General features: G+C 48.7%; 1 protein-coding gene and 1 pseudogene across 1 annotated transcript in view; one reads left to right on the top strand and one right to left on the bottom strand.

Moving 5' to 3' along the window:
* The window catches only part of STOML1 (stomatin like 1), a 158,709-nt gene that overhangs the window by 16,582 nt on the left and 119,489 nt on the right, over positions 1–22,638 (top strand). The window lies entirely within an intron of this gene.
* On the bottom strand, positions 7,267–19,034 carry LOC126959304 (MKI67 FHA domain-interacting nucleolar phosphoprotein-like; annotated as a pseudogene).

The following is a 22,638-nucleotide window of genomic DNA, read 5'->3' as shown; positions in this document are numbered from 1 at the left end:
GGTCCAGGAGCAGATTCTGCCCCCCAGCTCATACCTCCTGTGCACCATGGCAGCCAAAATGCACCAGCATGGCCAGGAGTGCTGCCTTGTCCCTGTATTCCCAGTGTTTTGGGAGGCTGAGGTGGAAAGCACTTGAGACCAGCCTGGGCAACATAGCGAGACCCTGTCTCTACAAAAAATAAAACTACGCATGGTGGCGTGCACCTATAGTCCCAGCTGCTCAGGAGGCTGAGGTGGGAAGATTGCATGAACCCAGGAGGTCAAGGCTGCAGTGAGCTATGATTGAGCCACCACACTCCAGCCTGGGCCACAGAGCAAGACCCTGTCTCTAAAACAAGAAGCAAAGTGCACCAGCGTGTGGATACCAGCTTCTCCTGGTGTGTGGACCTGACCTCACTACTCGGCCCCATCGGTGAGTAGGAGACTGCCTCCTGTCTTCCAGAACATTCCCGACACTACACCTGTGTCCCTCCTGCATTCTCTGGTGGGCTTTGTGAGAGGGTCTGTCACCTACCTCTCTGGCTGCCCTAAGACCCAGCTCAAACCTTCCCTGTCGCTGAGAACCTTTTCCTGAAGAGTCTTTCCCTGAGCCACAGGCCCCCTCATTTCAGAGCTTTGGGTGGGGTGAGTACAAGGATCAACTCTCTGCTACCAGCCTGGGAGGAATTGTCCCTAGGGTTGGGTCTCTGGATGGCATATGAGGATCTACACCAGGACCCAGATGCCTGTAACCTGAAGGGCAGGCCCTTGGCCGCCCCGGCTTCACAGATCCCCTCGTCTAGCCTGACCTTCCGGGACAGGCCTGACCCCTGCATCCTTTGATCTTGGTCCCTACTGGGAACTCTGGTTACCCTGGCTTACCTACTTTGACTCCAGAGGTAATGCTGACATTCCCCATGAGACAGAGTTACAACTGAGACTAAAGTAGGGGTACCTGGCTCAGGGTAACCATGGCCATGCAGAGCTCAGATCCTGGCCCTGTTCAGCCTCCGCCTCCTGAGTTCAAGTGATTCTCCTGCCTCAGACTCCTGAGTAGCTGGGACTACAGGCGCATGCCGCTACGCCTGGCTAATTTTTTGTAGTTTTAGTAGAGATAGGGTTTCACCGTGTTAGCTAGGATGGTCTCGATCTCCTGACCTCGTGATCCACCCGTCTCAGCCTTTGAGTGTTGAGATTACAGGTGTGAGCCACCGTGCCCGGCCTCCCCAGCATCCTTCTAGCTCTGGTGCCCTGCAGGGTCTACCTTGGAGCACCTGGAGCCCAAGAAGCTGCCCCTCACATTTGTGATCCCAGGGACCCCCTTCCTGATCATGATGAAGGCGGACCCAAACCCGCTGAGGTGCCTGAAGGAGCAAGGGTCAGCCTCTGCCTCCTCCGGCCTCTCTGATGGGGAGGATGTTATCCCAGCAGTGTGAGCTGGGAGCAGAATCAGGAGGATGGGGGTTTTCTCTGTGGGTAGCTCTGGGCTCCAGGGTGGATCCCTCTTAACCTGGCCCTTCCCCTGTGGCTCTCCTTGGCCCCAGGCAAAGAAAGGGACAGAGTGGGACCTGGGTGCTTTCTTACCCAGCTGCAGTTCCCCCTCCCCCCTGCCCCTTTCCCAAGGTGATAGAGAACCTGGCGGGCAGGCTGTGCCCCATAGAAGAGTTCCATTTCCTTCTGGTGAGGGATGGGAACCAGCTTGGGGCAGGAGGGATGAGGGTTCTGGGGGCTCTCCCAGCCCTGCCTCATATTTGAAGGATGCCGTCTGGGCGGCAGCATGGTTTAGGTTAGACAAGGCGGCCCCAGGTTTATAGCCTGGCCTCGGGCAGGATGCTGCCATGCCACCTTTTCTTCTGCACGTCCTGACCTGGCACCCTACCTAGTTAAAGGTCCTCAGGCCTCCTGCCCCCTGGGCATTGCCGCCACTCCCTGCCCAGGCACAGCTGTTCTTGTCCTGGACTAATCTTCAGAGATTCTTGTCCAGCCCACAGCTTTGCTGGACATCGCAGGCTGGGCCAGGCCCACTGCCCAGCACTAACATCTCTTTGTGAGTCTCAACCAGACTGAGCTGCAGCTTCAGGGTCAGGGTAGGTGCTGACTTAATTGATGTGACCCAGGACAAGGGGGTTTATTGATGGTGTCACATCTGCTTAAGTTTTTGGCCTGTATTATCTCATTAGGGCACGATACCCCTCTGTCCCATGCTTAGGTGCCCACCTGTGGCCACAGTGCCTTTCCTACCTCCATCCCTACTTGAGGCTGGTGTCCAGGCACCTGTGGCTCCAGGCAGAAGGCTGAGTGCAGAGCCAGGCCTGGGCAGATGTTCCACAGGGGCTGCAGGAGCTGACAGCCCTGACCACCTAGGCCGTGGCCATCCATTCCACTTCAACGTGGCTGACCCCTCATCCACCATCCTTCCAGGGGCCAGGCCTGGGCCCAAACTGACTTTTGCCTGCCCCTGGTCCTCCTCGTGTTTTTGGCTGAGCTTGATGGTCTTGCCTGTTTCCTTGATTATCCTCAATCAGAGGTTTATAGAGCCACGTGGGGACATCACATCTCCTGTCTACCAGGCCCTCACCAGAGACAGGACTGCCTTGGCCCGGGCCTGGGATAGTCAGGGGTCACACTCGCCTGTTGGGACCTAGATTCAGCAGCTTCAATCTGGGCAATGGCCTGATGAGCGGCTGCCCCTTTTCCTCTGCTTGGGGGAGGCAGGAGAGGAAGGTCAGGCAGGGGATCTGCTTCCTGCCCACCTGAGGCTGGTTGGAAGCAGGGCGCCCACCTGTACCTGTCTCACCTTGCTGCAGGTGCATCGGAGGCTGAACCCCTCCCCTGATCTCCTGCAGGTGCAGATTCCAGGTTTCCAATGGGTGTTGGGGTGGGCTCCACTGCTCTCCTGACCCTAGGGAACCCTGGGCTCCATGAGGCCTTGGCCTAGCCAGATTGTTTCCCACACTGTCACCTCCCCACACTGTCACCTCCCCAAACATGGGGCTGCATGCTGTGTGCCCTGGGTGGGACATTGGAAGGAGTTCCACCTTCCAGGTTGGATCACAGGAAAGCCTCTGCCGTGGGCATGTGCTGGCCGAGACAGATGGGGTTGAACCAACCCTGTCACTTTGGCCTTGGGCAAGTCACCCGTGCCTTGCTTCCCTTTCCCCAGCAGCCAGATGGGGATAATAGCACCTATTTCACCTGTACTAAAGTGGTCACTTGTTAGCAGGAACTGAGTCCCGGAGGAGGTGCAGACAGAGCCATCAAGGCAGCACTGCAGCTGGACCTGGGTGTGAGTCCCTGCTCCTGGCTGTGAGATGTGTGTCTCCCTCTGTTTATTCATCTGAAGGATAGGGCTGTGCTGTTCTGGGGTCACTGTGACAATTCAACTGGCCTGTGTGAGTTGGTGGTGGCCTCCTGAGATGGTTTGAGGTGAGCTGGAGGTGTGTATTGAATGCCCCCTCACCCCGTGGGGAAGACCCACTTAGGGAAGACTCACGTGTCTGTATGGAGGAATATAGGTTCCCTGCCCCTCAGCTGTCCTCTGTCCCTTCCCAGCCCCCTCTGCTGTCCTGCAGGCTCTGCCGGTGGCCATCCAGCTTGGTGGCCATCTGGCTGGTCCACTCTTCCAGGTGGACCCTCTCTCCTCACGTGGTGCAGGTCCCATTGCGCCACCTCCAGACAGGCATGCTAGCCCCCAGAGCTGCCCTTCCCTGCTACCCAGCCCCCACCCGCAAGTATGTGCCACCTCCCTAAAGCCCGCTGTGTTCACCAACTGTGTTTGAACTCTGTCTCTGTGCAAGGCCTCATAAAAGCCTGAAACAGCCTGGCTTGTAGTGGGCCAGGAGACCAAAACTTGAAGACAGAGTGGCAGAGTGAAGACAGAGAGACCACCTAGTCAGCCTCAGCCCCAGGACTGTGTCCATGCTGGTCCTGGCTCCAGTGACCCAGTTGTCTCCTGAGACGCCTGTAAGGGCTCCTGTGGTGATGGAGGTGGCTGGAAAGAACAGGCTGCCATAACCCTCCCTCCCTGAGAAGGCCCACTGGGGAATGTTTTAGGCTTCAGGGCATCCTGGGGGGCATCTTCCAGGGACCCCTCCTACACCCTGTCCCACCCTGGCTCTCTAGTGAGAAATTGCAGTTGCTTGGACAGCGGGGCTGACCCAGGACAAGTGCATCTATTAGGCTGGTCTTCGGGGTGCTGGGGTGGGGGCAGGGGCGCTTCAGGGATAGGAAGGAGAGGCCTGTGTGTTCCAGAAGTACAGAGGAACCTGGTGCCAGCCTCAGTCAACCCTGATGTGATGATCTGTCCACCAACCCTCTTTGATGTCTTGGTGCTGGCTGCTGTCTTTGGCCAGGTAAGCTCATGGTCTGGGCTCCTGGGGTCCCCTCACTGGGCCTGCCCACTGCCTGCAGGTAGGGGAGCCTACGTGCCAGGACTATCCTTGGCTCCCCCTTCCAGGTCATGGGTTCAAAGACCATTCCTGGATTCCACCACTGCCAAGCGTCAATGGTCACAGGAGCTGCTTGGGCTTTCTGGGTTAAGACCCTTGCCTATCCCTGTGTCCCCCCCTGCAGTAAGGGGGCTGCAGGGGTCAGCCTCAGTCTCTGCCCTGGGAGCCTGCCTTACCTTGCCCTGGCAGCCCCACACCTGCCCTGGAAGACCCCCCACACCCACTGGCTCTGATCCACTGTAGAGCAGCCAGGGCACCCGTTGCTCACACCCTCTGGCCTGAGGCTGACTGGCTCTGTGGCTGGGTTCAGGGGTTCAGGGGTTCAGGGAGCGGGTGGGCCTTGCCCTCAGCAGCCCCTATTCCTGCTCTGACCCCTTTTCAGTCTTCCTCCTCTTGTGGGCGGTACCCTGGGGCCCTCACCCCTGGAGGTGTGAGGACCTCCCAGCTCCTCACACGAGATGACTGTCTAAGTATCTAGAAATCAATATTTTAAATACAAACTTTGGATCGCTTCGTGACTTTTGCATATCCTCAAAGGGCCATCGTTTCTCTTAGGACTGACAGTCCCTCCAGCCCTACTGGGCCAGACTAGGCAGGTGTAAGGGTGCCCTGTCCCAGCCCTCTTTGGGGCGAGCTTCTGTCCCCTTCCTGCTGCCTGGAAGCAGGACCACACTTTGGTGGCAGGAGGGGCAGCAGAGACTGTGGACCCCCGAGCTGTGCCTAAGTCCTCTGTGTGGTCTAGCTGCATTGGCCATCATTTACCACTCTGTAAAGAAGACCAATACCTGTGGCATGGAGGGCGTGAGGCTGGTGTGCGTGCCAAGCACTTGGAGCAGGGCCCTGAGTGAGCATGGACGTGGGAGCAGGGGTGTTCCTAGACTTCATGCACCTTGGTGATGGGAGTGGAGCTCCCTGTGTGGGTTGACAAGGCATTGCTTTCCCCCACCCCACCTCTGCCTCAGCCCTGCAAGTCCAGTCCTTGGGGGTGTAGGAGGGAAGAAGTCCCTGGCTGTGTGGCCTTGGGCTGGACCCTGGCCTTCTCTGGCTCTGAGTTCCTGGGAAAGTCGGTGGGGTTGGAACTCTGGATTCATTCCTCAGCGTTGAGGCACTGTCTGTGGAAGCCGTGGGACAAGGTGAAGGTGGGGAGAGGAGAGGCTTGGAGTTTGGGTTTCAGCAGAGGGATCAGCAGCGTGAGGGGTCACCTGTGTGTAGAGGAAAGGGAGTGAAGGCCAGGAGTGAGGAATGAGTCTGAGTGCACCCAGGATGGTGCTGCGTCTCCTCCCACATCCACCTGGCCCCGGGGAAGGGAGAAGAAAGGCCACGAGACAAAGGGGAAACTGAGTTGGGTCCACACATGTCCTTCCAGGACCTGGAGGTGCCACTGTCTGGCCCTTATGCAGTGGGAAGTGGGGGAAGGAAGATTCCCTCCCCACACCTCCTGTTCTCTGTCCCAGGTCTCCTGGCCCCCTGTGCACCTAAGTTCAGTCTCTGTCATCCCCCAGCATCATTTCTAGGTTTGGTGGGAGGCAGCTGGGAACAGGTTAGGGGTAGGTGGGGCCTGTTTGGGGGAGTCTGCTTGACTGCCTGAGCCACTTCCCACAGTAGTGGGGAGCTTTTCTGGCACATTGACTGCACCACCAAGGCACTGCCAACAGTAGCTCCCGGGGAGTGTTTGCAGAAGGCCCTGGCAGGGGTGGTGATGGATCCCACCCAGAACAAAAGCAGGGTCGGGGGTCAGGGAGAACCACTTACCTGTCTGGAGAGGCTCCTCTGTGCTGCACTGTGCGTGTCTACACTCCAAGGCTGAACACCCCGTGGGAGGCCCTCCACTTCAGCACCTTGACAAGAAGGGCAGGGACACTGGGATCAGGCCCAGCTCCCTGACCCCAAACCCTGCAGCCCCAGCTGGAGATGCTGGGCTTGGGTGGGGGAATCAGGGGTGTAAAGGGACCTGCTTACCCCTCAGCTTAGCTCAAGGGCTCAAGGCATCAAAGGCTCAGCCTGCCCCTCAGGAAGGAGTCTGGGCCCAGTCAGACACTCACTAGGACAAGGGCAAATGTGACGAGCAGGAGGCCTAGAATGAGAAGAGCCACAGCATAGCCAGGGAAGGAGGCGTCCAGCAGGTTGGGGCTAGGAGTGCCTAGAGCAGACAAAGAAGGCTATGGCCAGGCGGGGGCCCTGCCTCCCAGACTTCTGAGAAGGCATAATCTGGGCCCAGAAGTTGCTGCGGGACCAGGGAGCTGGGGCTAGGAGCATCTTGGAGGGCTCCATGAGGAAGGGAGGCAGGTTTCAGATTAGGGCATGTGGAGGCAGCGAGCCCAAGGGAGGAGGCCAATGGACAGACGGAGGAGGCCTGCAGAGGGAAGGAGTTACTGACCGAGGTCTGGGATGACCATCTCTACCAAGAGGCCCTCTGTCTCCCCCAGGGTGTGCAGGTGTGCAGACCCTGACACACACAGTCCCACACAAGAGCCTGGGCTGGCACCGTGCTGAAGAAGGTGGCACCCACTCTGGCGGTCAGTGGGTCCAGCCTGGTGGGAGGATTATCACAGACTTCAGGGGGCTGGGCAGCCTGGGGGGCCTAAGGGCGGTCATCTCTTCCAGCCTCCTGCCCTCAACCCCAGAACCCAGGTCTGAGCCCTGGGTCACCCAGGGCCACCCCGGACCCACTGGAATTCCTCCACCACCACTTGGTCAAAGTTCGGCAGAGGTCTGAGGACGAAGGTCAGCTAGGGAGTCAGGAGAGGATGGAGAGGGTCACAGCTCTACCAAAGCCTTGTCCAGTCATCGCCCGTCTTCCCGAGGCCTCTTCCCCGATCACCCCACTTCACCCATCCGGTCAGCTCCCCTGAAGTGCCCAGAAGTCAGGGCTGGTTTTGTCCTCCAAGGCCTTGGTGTAGGGCTGGCCCAGGATCTGCAGCCAAACTTCATACAGCACCAGCTCCGCCTTCTCCCCTAGAGCGATGGGGGTGGAGGCGGCATCAGCCTGCTCTCCCTCTCCTGGAAGCCCTGGGGTGGGGCGCGCACCCAAGCTCTAATACTCCATCCAGGGGTCAGCCGCCGCTGGTCTAACGGTCAAATTTCTTGCTGCCTGTTTTTATGTGGCCCACGAGCAAAGAATGGCTTTTACGTGTTTAAATGGTAGAAAACATGGAAAGTAGAATCGTATCTTGTGACACATGAGAAGTACGTGACAAGCAAACTTCCATGTCCATAAAGAAAGTTTCCCGGGAATGTGGCCACACTCAATTGTTGACATCTTGCCTAGGGCTGATTTCTTGCTACAGGGGAGGGTTTGAGTAGGTGGTGACTAAAAGCCAGTGGTCTGCAGAGCCTTAAAGAGTTTCCTTCTGGCCCTGTACGGAAAACGCTTGCTAACCCCTGCGCTGATCCATCTAATGGAATACACTGCTCACTCCGAGAGTTAATCCTAGTAGGAAATGTTGCTGGTAATTTAATAGGTGCTGCTTTTATGTTTTATTTTGTCCAAATTCACTCCCTGCGAGGAGGTCGTGTTGGGGCTTGTGGCCATCAAAGGTGAAGCCTCTTTAAGAGGATGCGTGGGGAGCTCTACCGTCTGCTGAGAGGGTTGTGATGGGCCCTCTGTGTTGAGGAATGAAGAGGGAACACTGCCTGTCTGCCAGGAGCTGGCTTTCTGGGGAGCAGAAGAGATGGTGGTTCGGACCCGTGGAGGTGGAGGCCCAAACCAATCTGGTCTCTGGGGCGGCCGGCAGGGAGAGTAGTTGTGTAGGAGTGGGTGTGAGGGCAGAGCCTGAAGGAGGGTACCCCTGACTGCACCCCCAGGAGGCTGCGGTGGTGGGTGTGGGGCAGCACTGTAGGAGGACCAGCACCTTCTGTGACTGAGGGGTCCTTGGAGAGCAGCTTCAGGCTGTGTGTGGCTGGAGGGGACTGATTTGCCCTGCGCTCTCCTAACTTGGGTGTGGGCCAGCTCTCCCTGTTTGGATGGCACGAGCTGGGAGAAGTCATCCCATCAGGAGGCCCCCAGAGGAGATATGGGTTTCTTACAGCCCCGGTACTGGGACAGAGCTGAGGGTTTTTGCCCCTGACTTGGTGGGACAGATCTTGGCATGCATGTGAGGACTCAGTGAGGTCCTGTGCAATCAGGGAGGTGACGGGACCCTCTCATCCCTCTGATCTTGACTGCTTCTGGCCTCTGTCCAGCTCCTTGCTAAAGCTCTATGCCCCATTCCTCTCTATGGACCCAACAGATGAGCAAGTATTGTCTGAAGGAAATTCTGCCCATTCTGTAGAAGGGGAACATTGAGGTTTACAGAGGGGAAGAGCCTGCTGGCCCAGAGACACACAGGGATCGCAGCCCTACTAAAAATATACAAATTAGCCAGTGTGGTGGCACATGCTTGTAATTCCAGCTACTAGGGTGGCTGAGGCATGATGATCACTTGAACCCAAGAGGCAGAGGTTGCAGTGAGCTGTGATCTCACCACTGCACTCCAGCCTGTGCAACAGAGCATGACCCTGTCTCAAAAAAAAGTTAAAAACCATTTGTCCAGTATAAACTTTTTCAAAATACATACTCAAACATAGAAAAGTCTAGAAATGTAATCAATATTAATTTCAGGAAAGAATTCTAAGATGACTTGTTTTGGTTATCTGCATTTTTTTTCTTTTATTTTTTGGACATAGAGTCTTGCTCTGTCACCCAGGCTGGAGTGCAGTGACCCGATCAGGGATCACTGCAGCCTTGACCTCACAGGCTTAAGCCATCCTCCCACCTCAGTCTCCTGAGTAGCTGCTACTACAGGCACATGCCACCATACCTGGCTAATTTTTGGATTATTGTATTTTTTGCAAAGATGGGGTTTTGCTATGTTGCTCAAGCTGGTCTTAAGTGATCCGCCCACCTCGGCCTCCCAGAGTGCTGGGATTACAAGTGTGAACCATGTGTGCCAGGCCTGTTTTCTTTTCTGTAATGACCATGACCATAGATTTCATGCACCAACATTTTTCTAACAATAGTATTTACAAAGTGTACTATGATAAATGTTCAGAGAAAAATAATATAAAATTGTAAAAATCATACATAACTAGTTTTTTTGTTTTTGTTTTTGTTTTTGTTTTTAAAAAAAGGAAGAAACAAACAAAGTATATTGTCCAGGAAGATAGTTACTTACCACTTTGTATTTCTCTGGTGAACTCATTGGGAACTCTAAAAAGTTCCAGGAGTAGAATCATGGGGTCAGAGTACCCTGGCTTTAACTTCTGGTTCAGAGAATCCTAACAACTTACATTGTCACCAGCAAGGTGTTTGACTACCTGAGCCACTCTCACCTTAAATCAATTCTCATCTGACATTAGCTGCTCAGCTTTCTGCTGATACATTGACTCCAGGAGGCTCCTTGAGTTCTGTGTGTTTGGCTGGCCTCTGGTGGCCCCATTATTATTTTCTGCCAGGTAAAGGTCAGTCACCTGCTCACAGACGTCATCACTCATGATATGCTGCAGCTGGAATCAAACAAAGGCAAGCTGTTAGTGAACACAGAAAACATTTCTCCGTTATACAGTTCAATGCTCCTTTGATCCAGTCATTCAACTCAAAAAAGGCTTTGGTTTCCTTTGGCTAGCAATTTTAGAAAATTAATCATACAAACTACTGTATCATTTTCTTGGAGAATAATCAAGCCAAGATTTTCAACCATATCAGTGGTCCATTGTAAAATTTTCATATCTATTTAAAATCAAAACCATAGAAAATTCAGGTTAATATACTTTTATTGTTGTTGTTTTGTTGCACCCAGGCTGGAGTGCAGTGCTTGATGGCTTACCACAACCTCTGACTCCTTGGTCCAAGTGATTCTCCTGCTTCAGCCTCCTGAGTAGCTGGAATTACAGGCACGCACCACCATGCCCAGCTAATTTTTATGTTTTTAGTAGAGACAGGGTTTCACCATGCTGGCCAGGATGGTCTCGATCTCCTGACCTCATGATCTGCCCGTCTTGACCTCCCAAAGTGCTGGAATTATAGGTGTGAGCCACAGTGCCCAGCCTAATGTACTGTTTATTTAAAATTCTAAGGATCTTTAAATACTTTTCCATGGATCATATTTTTATTGCATTTTAAAATCATTTTCAATTTGCTTTCACACATATTCTCCCTCATCTGATCCTCACAACTGCCCTGGGAAGCAGGTTGGGGAGAGAGTTGGGGCCGGTTAGGAGACAAATTTACCCAATGCATAAGAAAGCTCACTGTGAGCCGGGTGAGGAAGGGAGCCTTGGAGAATCATGAATGCAGTATCTATGTCTATATTCCCAGCCCAACTACAATGCCTGAAATTAATTAGGTATTTAAGAAATAGCTGCTGAATTATTACCTACGAGCGCTCAGCTGAAGAAGCAGGATTGGGACTAACAGTCAAGCTTCCTGACTCCTAGCCGAATACCTTTCCAAACACACCACCTATTTTTCTATATCTGATAAAAATTATAGTGCTTAAGATGTACATAATGTGAACTCACTTTCAATACAGGCCACTCATGATTCACTATCAGTAGCTTTTGTGACAAACTTAGTAAACTAGAAAGTTGAACCTTTCAGAGTTCCCATTCTCATGTCATATGCTGTTTCTGTTTTGAAATAAAAATCCTTCCAAATGAAACTGTATCCATCAAAATGACAGAGAAGTGGAAATAGACACAAGAAGAAAGTAAAACAGTAATTTCAACATCAATTTGTCTATTTTGCTTTAATAGTATAACCTCCAAGCCATTCTATTTTTAGGAAGATACATTCTTTTTGAAGTGTTAGAAACCATGATAACTATTCTTAACTTTAAGTCCTAAATGACCAGTGTGTGTATTAGTAGATAACTGGACACAGCAAGGTCAGAAGGGTGACTGAGTGTGGCAGAAAGGGCAGTATCTCCAGCAACTGCAGATGGCTAAATGACAATGAGTCCAGATAATGGATTCTGATACAACCATTCAAATAATGCTTATGAGTACTTGATAACATAGGAAAAAACCTTAAGATACAATGTTTTAGAGAGAAAAAAGGGAAGGTGGAAAAAATAGATGGAAAGCATGACTTCAATCATGCATACAGATGCTTCCACTTTGTGTTTTTTTTTCTTTTCTTTTTTTTTTTTTGAGACAGGGTCTCACTCTGTCGCCCAGGCTGGAGTGCAGTGGCATCATGATCTCGGCTCACTGCGGCCTCTACTTCCTGGGCTCAAGCAATGCTCCCACCCAGCCTCCTACGTACCTGGGACTACAGGTATGTGCCACCATACCCAGCTAATTTTTTGTATTATTAGTAGAGATGGAGTTTTTCCATGTTTCCCAGTCTGGTCTCGAACTCCTGAGCTCAAGTGATCCACCTGCCTCAGCCTCCTAAAGTGCTGGGATTACAGGCGTGAGCCACCGCCTCTACTTTATACTTTCTAGTAGAAGTAGACTGTATTACTGATGCCCCACCCGCACCCTCTTTTTGGATATCTGGCCCCTCCTCGAGTCTCTGGAAAGGGCAGCACTACAAATCCAGGGACAACTAGGGAACTCCCACCCTCACTGCTAGGCAGATCAGATTCTCTCTCCTGCTCATTGGAAATGACACAGTTTTCAATAGATTTTTTGCAGAGGAGCATCTATATGGTCCAGTAACACTGGGACCAGGGGTACTGCCAGGGCAAGCCAAAGCCTCAGAGGCTGGAGGAGCCTGGAGCACATGCTGAATGTTTATCCGCAGAGCAGAGCACAAGCATGGAGCAGAAGTCCAGAGTGAAGGCCTGCAGAAGAGGAAAATCGCCTCCCAGCCCAGGCAGGCCTTCCATGGTGTGGTCCTATTTTGAGTTCTGTACTTAGATGTCTGTGAGGTTGCCTATTGTATTCTCAATACAAATTCCACTTAAGTCAGCCTAGAAAAGGTTAAGATAAATGTAATGACTTGACCTGGCTGGAGTGCAGTGGTGTGATCACGGCTCACTGTAGCCTCAACTTCCTGGGCTCAGGTGATCCTTCCCCTTAAGCCTCCCGAGTAGCTGGGACTACAGACATGAGCCACCATGCCCAGCTAATTTTTTGTATTTTTCTCATAAAAATATTTTTTCAGAAGAAATCTTATATATAATACATTGAAAATCACGGATTGCTTTTTCTTCATCTTTTTTTTTCTTTTGTGAACATGTAGGTGTTTGAGTCTCACAGGATATGGGCTGTTTGAAAACTATTTCGTTATCTTCATCATCATTCATTTCAGCCACTTCAGATTTTCATCTCTCCAAAAACGTTGATGTACAAACCGGTGTGGGGCCCTGGGTATCCACAGTCTTCTCAGGAGTACCTAAAACCTTTTTCTTCTTCTTTTTGTTTTTTTCTTTTTCTTCTTCTTACATAAAACCTGGCCGTTTGTAGATGTCTGACGATTTGTTTTTGAAATCCTTTCCATTTTCTGTAAAATCAAAGAAGGAACATCATAATCATTTCCTTCTTAAGCTAATTTCTTCCCAAGTAATCCTTCTTTCCTTTTAAATCGCTCCTCCATCTGTAGCTTTTGTGTAAGTGCCGATTCTGATGATACGTGTCACTGATGGATATGATGGCTGCTTAAATGGAATATTCCAGTCTTGAAAGAGTTCTTTCTGTACTTTTTCTGGTGGCATAAAATGAGTCTCCAAAAGTCTTTCACCAAACACGTAGTTGTTCATCGTTTCAGCAACTATCTTGGCAACATCCTCAGACTCAAACTACACAAATGCATAGCCTTTGCTATTTCCAGTCCTTTTATTTCTGGATAGTCTGAACCTTGAAACAGTGCCACACTGGGAGGACAGGAAAGGATCTGGGTTTCATTCAGTAGGTTAAGTAGGTGGCACACATAGACTATTCCACGAGAAAGTTGTTCTTGTTTCTGTGTTTTGTTTTGTTTGTTTGTTTTGAGATGGAGTTTCATTCTTGTTGCCCAGGCTGGAGTGTGATGGCACGATCTCGACTCACTGCAACCTCTACCTCCTGTGTTCAAGCGATTCTCCTGCCTCAGCCTCCTGAATAGCTGGGATTACAGGCATGCACCACTACACCTGGCTAATTTTTGTATTTTTAGTAGAGATGGGGTTTCTGCCTGTCGGTCAGGCTGATCTCGAACTCCTGGACTCAAGCAATCTTCCTGCCTTGGACTCCCAAAGTGCTGCGATTATAGGCACGAGCCACTGCAGGCAGGCTTGACTTTGAAATGTATGTTGTACATCCAGTCAGCAGTGAACTCTGGGAGAACACCAAAGATGAGAATGAGAGAAGAGATACCTCCAGTTAAAGGAGTTAAGAAGAGATGCTTGAACTTAAGTTTTAAGAAGTCACTGCAGGCTAGGCACAGTGGCTCGCGCCTGTAGTCACAGCACTTTGGGAGGCTGAAGTGGGTGAACCACTTGAGCCTAGAAGTTTGAGACCACCCTGGGCAACACGGCAAAATCCTAGCTGTACAAAAAATACAATAAATTAGCCGGGCGCGGTGGCACCTGTGGTCCCAGCTACTTGGGAGGCTGAGGTGGGAGGCCAGCTGCAGTGAACTGAGATCCATCACTCCACTCCAGCTTGGGCAACAGAGTGATACCCTGTCTTAAAAAAAAAAAAAAAAAAAAAAAAAAGTCAGTGTTTCGGGTTTTCTGGATGAAACGTCTATTTCCATTAAATAAAAAGGGTCACGACAGTATGTATTATTGATTCAAGATCATAACCAGATGCTTAGAGTAAATAATTGTATCTATTTCAAAAACCAACCTCAGGATTGTTAAAAGTTAGTTTTATTGGATTTTTCTTTAAGCTGTGCTGATTCACTTAGGTCTGTCACTTCCAAGTCCATGTTTTACTACTTTGTAACCCTATTTGGAAGGAAAACTGCAGCTAAGATTATGACCTATCTTGAGATGAAAAGTTTCACTCATATACACGACACATACCCCCACCACAGTATGATGACACAGCGACCCAGCCTTAGGCAAATGGTACCACTGCCAGCAAATGCATTTTTATCTTTATTTCTTCTAAATTTTTTCTTTTGTTTCTTCTAACAGCAGCAAATGCATTTAACATTTTATTGAGATTCTCAATAGCTCCCATTTGGTTTGTATAGCAAATTGTTTACAAAGTAACTTTTTTCCATTTTTTATATTTTATTGAAAATTATGTTCTTCAGTTTTAAAGCCCTATCCCTCTCCCAAAGAAAGACTAATAACTAACTACCAAGTAATGATTATTTAGGAAAAGAACAAAAGCAAAAACAGCTTTTAAACACTTCTGGAACATGGGTAAGGGTCCAAAGTGAAGACCTTCTGGGCCCAGTGGAGGTGCTAGGCTGCCTCAGGACACCATCAGCACTTCCCCATCCACAACATCCTCAACAGCGGGGAGCCATGTGCGGACCCCGGGGGGCTTCCTGTTCCACAAGCTCCCCTCTCTTTTTCCTCTCCACCCTTGCTGCTGGGCCTCCCCTCCAAATCTGCCTAACAAAGGCAGCAGGGTCTTTAATACTGTTCGGCTTTGTCAGTGGGGACAAGGTGCTCTAGAAAGCTGAGAGATTCCCTGGTCCAGTCTGGGGCAGGAAAAAATATGCAGTGTAGCATAGATGGTTTCACTTGTCCACTCAGACACACGCTCATACTTATTAGATGGATGTATCAGATGCTTCAAAAGTCCTGATTTGTAGTAGCACAAAAGTTGCTTGTAAAAAGGAAGTTGCAAAATGGTAAAAATGTCTGCAGCAGTTCAGGCTCCTGATGACAAAGCTGGTTCTGCTAAGTAGTTATTTTGACATGCACAGCAGCTTTCCCTGTAAGTCCTGTGTTCCAAGGGTTTCATTTAGACCACAGGAAATTGATATCGAAGTTTGTAATGCTCTCTGCTGACAAAATGTGGTATATCCATCAATGGACTTCTACTCAGTAATGAAAGGAACAAATTACCAAAACCTATTATATGTCATGGACAAACCTCAAAAACATTAGCTAAGTATAAAAGCCAGACAGGAGAGCATGTATTGCATAATTCCATTGATTTGAAATGTCCAAAAAAGGCAAGTTGACAGAGACAGAAATGGTCTGATTTACCTCAAGAGGTAGGGATTCAAGCTCTCTAGAGTACATGCGATACATACATGAGAAAAAATAATGAAAAGAAAAGAAATTTAAATATAATGAAACGAAAACAATACTTCTCCCTGATTATAAAGAAAACCACATTCTTTTTGTAATAATTTGGAAGACAAAATATTAAGAAAAGTATTTAATTTTGCCACGCAAAACATTCTGGTTTGTTGCTTTTTATACTTTTGTATGCATATAAACATTTTAAAAAGTAGAATCATAACATATAGTCTTTTGTCACTATGTTTTGGGCATATTTCTATGGCAGTAAATATATCCTTGGCATCATCATTTTTAAAAGCTTGATGTATGTTAAGTTAATAATTTCCACCCCTGAAGTAAATTTTCTTATATATATTTTTTAATGAACTCAAGCAAGGATTTTTGGACTGAATTCATAGAAGTAGAATTTCTGGAGGAAAATAAAATAAAACAGTTTTAGGATTTTTAATAGAAATTTTCAAATTATCCTGCAGAAAAAATTGGTTCAGTTTATACTCCCACCAACAAGGGCAGAGCTCCAGTGTCCCCCTTCCATTTGTCGATATTTAAGCAGAAAATCTCATTGTTTTCATTACATTTATTTGGTTTCTAGTGCTTTGGAAATCTCATTTAATTTTCATTTATTTATTTATTTTTTGGTTTTTAGAGCTTTTTATTGTTTATTTTTTATTTATTTTTTTTTGCTTGCTCTATCGCCCAGGCTGGAGTGCAACAGTGTGATCTCGGTTCACTGCAACCTCTGCCTCTTGGGTTCAAGTGATTCTCCTGTCTCAGTCTCCCAAGTAGATGAAATTACAGGTGCCCACCTCCATGCCTGGCTAATTTTTTTATTTTTTACTAGAGACGGAGTTTCACCATGTTGGTCAGGCCAGTCTCAAACTCCAGACTTCAGATGATCCACCTGACTTGGCCTCCTACAGTGCTGGGATTACAGGTGTGAGCCACCAGGCCTTGCCTTTAATCTTTTCTATATGGTTATTGGCCATTTTTATTCTTATGGGAAGTGCCTATTTCTCCATTCCTATTTTCTGGCTAACCTCCAAAGTCACATTTCACTTAATTTTTATCCTGCTGATTGAAAGCATTTATCTTAGTGATTTTAATGTAAATAGGAGCAGGATAGACTGTAATTATCTAGGTCTTGCTCTGTCACCAAGGCTGGAGTGCAGTGGCATGATCATAGCTACTGCAGCCTCGCACTCCTGAACTGAAGCAATTTTCCTACCTCAGCCTCCCAAGTAGCTAGGACTACAGGTGTGTGCCACCATGCCCAGCTAATTCAAAAAAATTTTTATGGAGATGTGAATTTGCTATGCTGCCCAGGCTGATCTTGAACACCTGACTTCAAGTAATCCTCCCATCTTGGCTTGTCAAAGTGCTGGAATTACAGGCATGAACTGCTCCCAGCCATGAGCTCATTTGGTTTGCTAGTGGCGTTCTTGGTATCTTTTCATATTGGAGGCTTTGGTGCTACTGCTGAAGTATTACACTCACCATCCTGGGTTACAGGTCTTTTGTTTGAATATTGAACAGATGGAAGTGTTTAGTTCTGCATCTTTGCAGGTATACAAAATGTGCCTAGGAGGACTCTGCTTTATATCCATTCAAAGTGAGAAGTAATACAGGAAGATTTTGCCTGGCTAGAGGCCTTGAAAGAATGGAGTATTCTGGTTTAATTCTATTGACTTGGAAGTATGAAGTGAAAAAAATTCAAAACTTGTATTTCCTGTTGAATACAATTTGAAAATATAGCCAGTGATTCCACTTTTCTTCTCTAGTAAGTTTGAACATTCCAATCTACTTGGTGTTTTATTATAGAACTGCTAGTGTGCCTGCGACTTACATTGTGAAGATATGTTTTTAAAACTTGAGAGGTAAGAGGGTGTAAATGGTGTTGTATGAGATCAGGCTGGATGAGAACTGACATTGTAAATATACTTTTTAGACTGAATCTCTGATTGCCACTTGTTTTCTTATTTAACTCATAAAAATAGAACACATTGGATGGAGGGTGGGAGCAGGAGGGAGATTTATGTCTTTTAATTGCATGTCATTGTTTCATATCAAGACCCAACATATGTAATCCCTGGCTTTGGACCTACAGAAGGAAACATGTTTTTCTACCTGTTGTATGCCAGAGGTTCTTGAACACCTGGAGGGTTACTGCAGCACAGATGGCTGAGCCTTACTCCAGAGTTACTGATTCACCAGGTCCAGGGTGGGGCCTGAGAATTTGCACTTATAAAAAGTTCTCAGGTTCTGCTGGTGCTGCTAGTCCAGAGACTACATTATTGAGAACCCTCTTGTCTACTAACTGTAAATTGTAGAACTCTAGAAAAAAGCTTAGTTTGGTGTGGGATAAGAAGCTCAGAGATTATGGAGCAAATCATGAAAGATTCAACCCTTGATCCCAGCACAGTGTGGAATTCAGGTAGCAATACACAGTGACATAACACAATTCTTGATTTTCATGATTGCAAGTCATAGCCAAGTATCAAGTGAGAAAATCAGTTTCATTTGCAAGGCTTAGACAGGCCAGGTGATTCTAAAGAAAGAGGCCTTGTATTTGCTTTAAACTGGTAAAGAGCTTTGAGTGCTTATTAAATCTAAAGTTTTGTGTTTTTCTTTATTTTCTTTATTTTATTTTATTATTTTATTTTATTTTATTTTGAGATGGAGTCTCGCTCGCTTGTCGCCCAGCTGGAGTGCAGTGATGTGATCTTGGCTCACTGCAACTTCCGCCTCCTGGGTTCAAGTTCCTTCTCCCTACAGGCGTCTCAGCCTCCTGAGATAAGCTGGGATTACAGGTACCCACCACCACACCTGGATAGTTTTTTCTATTTTTAGCAGAGACGGGGTTTCATCATGTTGCCCAGGCTGGTCTTGAACTCCTGACCTAAGGGGAGCCACTGCACCCGACCTAAGGGGAGCCACCCACCCGGCCCAAAAGCTTTGTGATTTTAAAGATATTAGACATGTTTCTTGTTTTTAAAAAAATCTTAATAATGTAGGAGAATAAGAGAAATGTTTTTCCAAGAGAAATCCTTGTGATTATTTTACCTTATTGGAATGTTGGATAATATAGTCTGCTTCATTAATCATCAAACATGCTATGGATTTTCCATTTTTATAGGATTTGTGTCTCAATTGAGGTAATACTGGTAATTCTTGTACTCCATCTGAAGATGAAAAATGTAGGCCCAAAATCAGACCATACATAGAAGCTGGATTATGAAGATAGCTCTGGAGGAACATGTAGACACACACACACACTGACACACATATATATAAAGTATAAACACATATATATTTTAAAGTTTATTTTTAAAGTTTTAAAGCAAAAGCCGGCCCCTCCCCTCTCCCGGAGTAAGCAGGCCCCGCCCCTCACCCCAAGTGGGCGGGGACAGCAGTTGCATGGGCAGCTTCCTTTGTGATGCCACAGGTTCCTCTGGACACACTGCTGCCTGGCCACGCCTCCTTTCCCTTTCATCTTTCTCACTGACCAATGGGCTTGGAGCATTAAGGCCACACCCCTTTTCTGTGTTCTATTGGCGCCCTGGTTACGCCTCCTCTGGCTCAGTCACACAGCTGACTGGTAGGTGACTGGAGGTGTTCCCTGATGTGGCCCCAACCCTGCCTCCCTCCCCACCCCGCGATGTTAGAAGAAACTCGAGAGAACAAATTGGCAGCAGCCAAGAAAAAGGTAAAAAGCACCAGGTCATGGCCCCCAATCCAGCCAGAGATCCCCTCCAATGACAAGACCACTGCCAGAGTCTATACCACTCCTGAGGCACACCGGGCTGGGGCCCCCAACCCTGGCACCTCTGGGCTCCCCCCACCAAAGTCCTGGCAGTCAGTCCCACTCCTTCAGCAAGAAGCCCAGCCCCTGCCCTCACCAATCACTCCAGGGTGACTTTGGGTGGGTGACTCCTGGGGCTCCCCACTCCATACTCAGCCCTCACATCCTGCCACCCCAAGCCCAACCTCCCTGGGTTCTCGGGGCTCACCTCTCCAAGGACCTGGGTCTCCCAGCCCCAGGCCCCCCCATTGCCATTCATCCCTGGGTGACTTTGAACTGGTGATTCCTGGGGTTCCCTGCTGCAGATTCGACTCTCCCCTCCTGCTGACCCAAGCCCGACCTCCCTGGGCTCTTTGGACTGGTGTCTCCAAGGACCTGAATCCCAGCTCTATGTCCCCCTCCACCATCGTGGATCGGTGACTCAGCCATCGCACTGATGTGGTTTCCCCCCCCCCCCAGGAGGAGTGGAATGTAGTGATGTCACAGTCCCCCTACGAACTGTCATTACTGCTGCAAGACCAGCCATTGATCTTATGACCCAGTCCCCTAAGCATTCTCACCCCATTTCTGGTTCCTTGGGTCACAGCACAAATTTCCAGCTGGAAGGGGAATGGGGACTATGGGACCTAGGGGCAAGAGGTTTCAGGCTGCCTCACTCCCTTCACATAGACATTGGCAGTGTGAAAAGCCTACACTTCACCCGTGAGCTCAAAATGTTGACAGTATCTCTGGGTGGCAATGGGAGAACGAGTTTGGTTTGGTTTTCTCCCAGCCTTCTACTCTCCAAAGAGAATTTAACATTTTTTTCTGAGTTCTCCACCTCACATTCTAATTCTCCACGGTTCTGGGACCAGACAGAGCTTCAATCACTGGTCTCTGAAGTGAGATTTGCTCATCCTCTGTGGAATAGATCTTCGGAAACTGAACTTGACACCTTGAATCTTCCTCCTATCATCTCAACCTGGGGCACTTTGAGTGCCACAGGATAAATGTGGGAGATCTTTCTAAAGCATCAGTTTCCCTTGATTCTCTTGAGAGAGGAAAAACATTAATGTACTTAGGGATGACAGTCACATAGGTTTCTAAGAGTATACCAGACTTCTCTCTGAAATGAGACTTGGTTGTCCTCTTTCTGATAAATTCCCAGATTTACCAAAAAAGCTGCCTTCTGCCATGAGGACACATTGATATAAAAGTTTGAGAGGTCCTGGTGCACTTAGTCCCACTACTCGGGAGGCTGAGGCAGGAGAATTGTAAACCCAGACAGGAGCTTGCACTGAGCTGAGATCCGGTGCACTGAACAGAGCGAGACTCTGTCTCAAACTGGTGCACTTACACACTAACAGACGTGTGAGGATGTATGACTCTAAACCACACAGCGTACAGTTCCTGCCTACTTAATGCTGACTTTTCTACCACTGCCTCTGGTTTTGGTCCCTGGCAGCTGCTGATTCATGGTAAAATCCCAGAGCTTGGAGTCAGAAGACTGAGTTTAAGTTCCATTATTGCCCCCCCCTGCCTTTAATTTTTAGCCATAATATCAATCCCTCTCGGTCACTAAGTGATTGTGGCAACACCATGTACAGTTCTTGGTGGCATTAAATCAGATGGTGTATAAGAGTATTTTGCAAAAACTGTAAAGGAGGATGTGGCTGTAGGGGCTGGTAGTTCTCATGAGTATTACTGCTCTTCTTTCCCACAGCTAAAAGAATATCAGCAGAGGAGCAGCCCTGGTGTTCCGGCAGGAGCGAAGACGAAAAAGAAAACTACTGGCCGTAGCCCTGAGACAACCACTTCTGGTGGTTGCCACTCACCTGGGGATGTGAGTCTTGGCTGGCCAGTCTCCTGGGGACAGGGGGCCCAAGGGGCAGTAGAGGGTAATTGTTGAGATTGCTGGGTACTTGTTAAGAATTCTCGGTTTGAATCCTGCCTCTCCATCTGCTAGGGATCTGATTTGTGTCAGTTGCTTGAGCTCCTTGGGCCTCTCTTTTCACATCTGTAAAATAGGGGTAGTGTGGTTTGACTTCCATTTGTGAAGTTTAAATGAGATTTCATATTGTTGTTGTTTTTATGTTAATCCCTAGTACATGGCCTGCTGTAAACACCCAGGATACCCAGGAAATGGTCATTGCTGTTTGATTTTCCTCATCCCCAGTCTCAAGGGGAACCTGGGCCAATGAGTACAGTCACTTGCCATCAGGCTGTCCCTTTAGGAGTCACCGAAGGGGGCTCCAGCGTGTGGTGAGGAAAGCCCCAGGCACTAGGAGTAAGAGAAGATCTAACTTGCCACCAGCTTGCTGGGTGACCACAGAAAAGTCACTTCTTCTCCTGGGCCTCAGTTTCCTCCTCTGTAAGATGATACTGGACAAGATCAGTGTCTTTGAAACTTGTTTTTTAGCTGGAGCCCCCTTAGTTCAAGTGAACCCTTACTCAGAAGTCTGGTTTTTTTAATGGAGGTGGAGGTCTGGAGCATTACCAGATTCATCACCCACATCCTGGGCCTGAGGAGAGGGGTCCAGTGAGCATATTAAGAGCTGCATTGGTCAGGTGACTCTACCCTGTGACTGCATCGCTCAGGGAACATTTCCATCTATTTGTTCCTGCCCCGGCAAGGCCGCAGGTGGCCATTTGGAAGAACGGCATAGGCCATGGTTTTAATCTCCTCTGCTCTTCCTCAGCATTTCGTTTTCCTGAACCCACGTCTTCCTCCTACCCTGACTTTCTTGCTTCTCTCTAAACCACTTCTGTCTTTCTCCCCCTGCCTTGTTTTTTCCCTTGTCACCTCCTGTAGATTCAGGACATTCTGAAGGTGCTGGCGTCCAACCTTAACCACTCCAATGGGGTAGTGCTACCCCATTGAAAAAGTGGAAGGCGAGGCAGTGCCAGGACCCCTCTCTGGCTTTTTGTCTGCAGCTGTGCATGCCCCTGAGGCTTCTCTGGTTTGGGGGATACTTTGCCTCTGGCTTATTTTTATGTTGCTGCCATTAACCTTCAGCCTGTTTATGTCTTCTTCTTCACCTGCTTGATTGATTGGGTTTTTTCCTTCCCCACATCTTTTATAATCTTGGAAATGGTGAGACATATCTTAAAGTTTAAAAGTAATTTGGGAATAATGTACAGAGCAGGCATGTGGGATTTGGGGCTTTTTTTTTTTTTTTTTTTTTTTTTTTTTTTTTTTTTTTTTTGACAGAGTGTCTCTGTCACCCAGACTGGAGTGCAGTGGTGCGATCTCGGCTCACTACAACCTCTGCCTCCTGGGTTCAAGCGATTCTCTTGCCTTAGCCTCCTGAGTAGC

This window comes from Macaca thibetana, chromosome 7, assembly GCF_024542745.1.
Source record: "Macaca thibetana thibetana isolate TM-01 chromosome 7, ASM2454274v1, whole genome shotgun sequence".
NCBI classification, from domain to species: Eukaryota; Metazoa; Chordata; class Mammalia; order Primates; family Cercopithecidae; genus Macaca; species Macaca thibetana.
The sequence above is the reverse complement of the archived record's forward strand: the minus strand, read 5'-3'. Positions and strand labels throughout refer to the sequence as shown.